Below are 5941 nucleotides of genomic sequence, written 5' to 3'. Positions count from 1 at the left end.
ATCTATCTATCTATCTATCTATCTATCTATCTATCTATCTATCTATCTATCTATCTATCTATCTATCTATCTATCTATCTATCTATCTATCTATCTATCTATCTATCTATCTATCTATCTATCTATCTATCTATCTATCTATCTATCTATCTATCTATCTATCTATCTATCTATCTATCTATCTATCTATCTATCTATCTATCTATCTATCTATCTATCTATCTATCTATCTATCTATCTATCTATCTATCTATCTATCTATCTATCTATCTATCTATCTATCTATCTATCTATCTATCTATCTATCTATCTATCTATCTATCTATCTATCTATCTATCTATCTATCTATCTATCTATCTATCTATCTATCTATCTATCTATCTATCTATCTATCTATCTATCTATCTATCTATCTATCTATCTATCTATCTATCTATCTATCTATCTATCTATCTATCTATCTACCTACCTATCTACCTACCTACCTACCTACCTACCTACCTACCTACCTACCTACCTACCTACCTACCTACCTACCTATCTACCTACCTACCTACCTACCTACCTACCTATCTACCTACCTATCTACCTACCTATCTACCTACCTATCTACCTACCTACCTACTATTAAAACTCAGATCTTGTATATATATATTTTTGGGGTTTGACCTGAATTATTTGATATGTTCGCGCGTAACAGCGATTGCGGCAAACCGGTGAACAGTAGCGCGACGGTTTTCGCACCGCCTTAATCGCCAACCTCCCAAACGACCGGCCGTGATATTTTCATTTGCTTTGGTCGCGTGTTTTTTAAGTTACAGAGGTTTTAAAGCGCTGCCCCCCCCCCTTTTCAGGGGGGCGCTGCGGTGCAGATTTAGCCTTCAGCTTGAGCCTTCAGCTTGTGACGGCTACATTGTTTCAAAAAGTTTCCAGATCACTGCTTGTTTTAAAGTAGTTTTTTTTGTTATTGCAAGTCACTTGACATACACAGATCAGGAAGACGGGCCCAACAGGCACACTTAGAGAGTGCTGATTGTTTTAAAGTAGTCTTTTTTGTTATTGCAAGTCACTTGACATACACAGATCAGGAGGACGGGCCCAATGGGCACACTTGGAGAGTAAGAGTGGGGCTGGGGGAGGAGAGAATGGGGGGGTGTGGGACGGGCCCAACGGGCCCGCTTTGCTAGTATACTATTAAAATTCAGATCTTGTGTATATATTTTTTGGGGGTTTGACCTGTGTATGCGCGTAACAGCGATTGCGGCAAAACGGTGAACCGTAGCGCGACGGTTTTCGCACCGCCTTAATCGCCAACCTCCCAAACGACCGGCCGTGATATTTTCATTTGATTTAGGCGCATGTTTTTTAAGTTACAGAGGTTTTAAAGCGCTGCCCCCCCCCCTTTTTCAGGGGGCGCTGCGGTGCGGATTTAGTCTTCAGCTTGTGATGTCACAATGCCCCTGTGAGATGAGCTCGAGCTGACCCCCCTTCAGCGTGTGACGTCACAATGGACAAGCAGCTGCTATTGGGTGTCTACTCTTTACAAATTTACATCTTTTTATTTTTAACCTATTTTTTTAAAAGGTCTTCAGCTTGTGACGTCACAAAGCTTGTGTGAGATGGGTGCTACATTGTTGCGAAAAGCAACTGATTGTTTTTTAAAGTTGTGTTTTTTATTGCAAGTCACTTAACATACACAGATCAGCATGGGGCCCCTATGCTCGTGGGCCACCGGGGCAAGTGTTTCGAAAAAAGAAAGGGGAGGTCCCCATTCCCCCCTCAACCCCTTCCTCCCCACTCCTTCCCACCTCCATCCCCACTCCCTCCCCCCCTCCTCACCAACTCCCTCCCCATCCCTCCCCACCTCCCTCACCTCTCGGGGACGGGCACAACGGGGAAGAGGGGTACTGGGAAAAGGGGAGGTCCCCCTCCCTTCCCCCCTCCCTCCACCTCCCCCCCTTCCCCCTCACCCCCTTCCCCCCTCCCCTCCCACCCCTTCCCCCACCCCTCCTCTCCTCCCTCCCTCCCCCCCTCCCTCCCCGCCTCCCGGTTACAATGGAAACCCTACGAGGACGGGCCCAACGGGGAAAGAGGGGTACTTGGTAAAGTGGAGGTCCCCCTCCCTCCCCCTTCCCCCTCCCTCCCCCCTCCATCCACCTCCACCCCTCCCCGCCTTCCCCCCTCCCCTCCCACCCCTTCCCTCCCCTCCTCCCTCCACACCTCCCTCCTCCCTCCCTCCCTCCCCGCCTCCCGGTTACAATGGAAACCCTACGAGGACGGGCCCAACGGGGAAAGAGGGGTACTGGGAAGAGGGGAAGTCCCCCTCCTCCCCATTCCCCCTCCCCTCCCTCCCCCCCTACCCCCTCCCTCCCCTCTCCCTCCCCCTTCCCCCTCCCCTCCCCTCCCCTCCCTCCCCACCCCTCCTCCCTCCACACCTCCCTCCTCCCTCCCTCCCCCTTCCCTCCCTCCCCTCCTCCCGGTTACAATGTAAACCCTACGAGGACGGGCCCAACGGTGAAAGAGGGGTACTGGGAAAAGGGGAGGTCCCCCTCCCTCCGCCCTTCCCCTCCCCCTCCCTCCCCCCTCCCTCCCCCTCCCCCCCTCTCCCTTCCCCCCTCCCCCCCTCCCCCCCCTCCCCTCCCCCCTCCCCTCCCTCCCTCCCCCTCCGCTCCTCCCTCCACACCTCCCTCCTCCCTCCCTCCCCCTTCCCTCCCTCCCCTCCCGGTTACAATGGAAACCCTACGAGGACGTGCCCAACGGGGAAAGAGGGGTACTGGGAAAAGGGGAGGTCCCCCTCCCTCCCCCTTCCACCCTCCCTCCCTCCCCCCTTTCCCCCACCCCTCCCCATCTCCCTCCCCCTCCCTCCACCTCCCCCTCCCCCCCTTCCCCCCTTCCCCCCTCCCCCTCCCCTCCCTCCCCCTCCCCTCCTCCCTCCACACCTCCCTCCTCCCTCCCTCCCCCCTCCCTCCCTGCCTCACGGTTACAATGGAAACCCTACGAGGACGGGCCCAACGGGAAAGGGGTGTGCTGGGGAAAGGGGGGGGGGGGGTAGAGTAAGAGTGTATCTGGGGGAGAGAGAATGGGGGGGTCTGAGAATGGGGACTGGGGAGGGGGACAACAGGGGGCTTGGTGGTTTGGGAAAGAAGAGTACTGGGAAAAGGGGAGGTCCCCCTCCCTCCCCACTCTCCTCCCTCCCTCATCCCTCCCTCCCTCCCGTCCCAGCAGCGCTGACTGCCGGGAGGTGTAGTCGCCGTCGCCTCTCCCGCTGTTTGATTTCATATATAACAAAGACATTTATTTAAAATGAGGAATGTGATTTTCATTAAGTTTGATTTTATTTATTTTAAAAAAGCTGATGCTCTATAGATAAGTGTATTTCCTTTTCAACAAAGAACGCTGTTTATTTTAAAGTAAAATAGACCCTCCCCCCCACCCCCCTCCCTCCCCTCTCCCTCCCCATCCCCCTCCCCCCCTTCCCCCTCCCCTCCCCCCTCCACTCCACCCTCCCCTCCCCCCTCCCTCCCCCTTCCCTCCCTCCATCCTCCCGGTTACAATGGAAACCCTACTAGGACGGGCCCAACGGGCACACTTGTGCTAGTCTATCTATCTATATACTATTAAAACTCAGATCTTGTGTAAATTTTTGGGAATGACCTGAACCGTACGTAACATCGATTGCGGAAAAAAGGCGAACCGTAGCGCCACGGTTTTCGCACCGCCTCAATCGCCAATCTCGCGTTCGCTCGGCCGTGATATTTTCACTTAATTTGGTCGCGTATTTTTAAGTTACAGAGGTTTTAAAGCGCTGCCCCCCCCCCCTTTTCAGGGGGGCGCTGCGGTGCGGATTTAGTCTTCAGCGTGTGATGTCACAATGCCCCTGTGAGATGAGCTCGAGCTGACCCCCCTTCCCCCCCCTTCAGCGTGTGATGTCACAATGGACAAGCAGCTGCTATTGGGTGTCTACTATTTACAAATTTACATCTTTTTATTTTTAACCTTTTTTTTCAAGGTCTTCAGCTTGTGACGTCACAATGCTTGTGTGAGATGGGTTCAACATTGTTGCGAAAAGCAGCTGATTGTTTTTTAAAGTTGTGTTTTTTATTGCAAGTCACTTAACATACACAGATCAGCATGGGGCCCCTATGCTCGTGGGCCACCGGGGCAAGTGGGGAGGGGGACAACAGGGGTCGTTGCAGAGGGGGCTTGGTGGTTTGGGACCCCGTCCCCCTTCCCCCTCAACCCCTTCCTCCCCCTTCCTTCATCCCCACTCCCTCCCCCCCTCCCCAACTCCCTCCCCACTCCCCCCCTCCCTCCACCCTTCCACCCTCCCTCCCCCCTTCCGGTTACAATGGAAACCCTACGGGGACGGACCCAAAGGGGAAAGAGGGGTACTGGGAAAAGGGGTGGTCCCCCTCCCTCCACCTTCCCCCTCCCCTCCCCCCTCCCTCCCTCCTCCCTCCCTTCCCTCCCCCCCACTCCCCTCCCGGTTACAATGGAAACCCTACGAGGACGGGCCCAACGGGGAAAGAGGGGTACTGGGAAAAGGAGACGTCCCCCTCCCTCCCCCCTTCCCCCTCCCTCCCCCCTTCCCCCTCCCTCCCCCCTCCCTCCCCCCTCCCTCCCCTTCCCTCCACCTCCCCCCTTCCCCCCTCCCCCCCTTCCCCTCCCACCCCCTCCCCTCCCCCCCCTCCATCCCCCTCCCCTCCTCCATCCCTCCCCCCTCCCTCCCCACCTCCCGGTTACAATGGAAACCCTACGAGGACGGGCCCAACGGGGAAAGAGGGGTACTGGGAAAAGGGAAGGTCCCCCTCCCTCCTCCCTTCCCCCCTCCCTCCCCTCTCCCTCCACCTCCCCCTCTTCCCCCCTCCCCTCCCCCCTTCCCTCCCCTCCTCCCTCCACACCTCCCTCCTCCCTCCCTCCCCCCTCCCTCCCCGCCTCCCGGTTACAATGGAAATCCTACGAGGACGGGCCCAACGGGGAAAGAGGGGTACTGGGAAAATGGGAGGTCCCCCTCCCTCCCCCTTCCCCCCTCCCTCCACCTCCCCCCCTTCCCCCCTCCCCTCCCCCCCTTCCCTCCCCTCCTCCCTCCACACCTCCCTCCCTCCCCCCACCCTCCCCGCCTCCCGGTTACAATGGAAACCCTACGACGACGGGCCCAACGGGGAAAGAGGGGTACTGGGAAAACGGGTGGTCCCCCTCCCTCCCCCCTTCCCCCCTCCCTAACCCCTCCCTCCCCTCTCCCTCCCCTCCCCCTTCCCCCCTCCCCCTCCCCTCCCCCCTCCACACCTCCCTCCTCCCTTCCCTCCCCCCCACTCCCCTCCCGGTTACAATGGAAACCTTACGAGGACGGGCACAACGGGGAAAGAGGGGTACTGGGAAAAGGGGAGGTCCCCCTCCCTCCCCCTTCCACCCTCCCTCCCTCCCCACTTCCCCCCACCCCTCCCCCTCTCCCTCCCCCCTCCCTCCACCTCCCCCCCTTCCCCCCTCCCCCTCCCTCCCCCTCCCCTCCTCCCTCCACAACTCCCTCTTCCCTCCCTCCCCCCTCCCTCCCTGCCTCACGGTTACAATGGAAACCCTACGAGGACGGGCCCAACGGGGAAAGGGGTGTGCTGGGGAAAGGGGGGGGGAGAGTAAGAGTGTATCTGGGGGAGAGAGAATGGGGGGGTCTGAGAATGGGGACTGGGGAGGGGGGACAACAGGGGGCTTGGTGGTTTGGGAAAGAAGAGTACTGGGAAAAGGGGAGGTATCCCTCCCTCCCCACTCTCCTCCCTCCCTCATCCCTCCCTCCCTCCCGTCCCAGCAGCGCTGACCGCCGGGAGGTGTAGTCGCCGTCGCCTCTCATTTATAACAAAGACATTTATTTAAAATGAGGAATGTGATTTTCATTAAGTTTGATTTTATTTATTTTAAAAAAGCTGATGCTCTATAGATAAGTTTATT

Source organism: Rhinoraja longicauda, chromosome 12, assembly GCF_053455715.1.
Source record: "Rhinoraja longicauda isolate Sanriku21f chromosome 12, sRhiLon1.1, whole genome shotgun sequence".
NCBI lineage: Eukaryota > Metazoa > Chordata > Chondrichthyes > Rajiformes > Arhynchobatidae > Rhinoraja > Rhinoraja longicauda.
Note: the sequence above shows the minus strand (reverse complement) of the source record.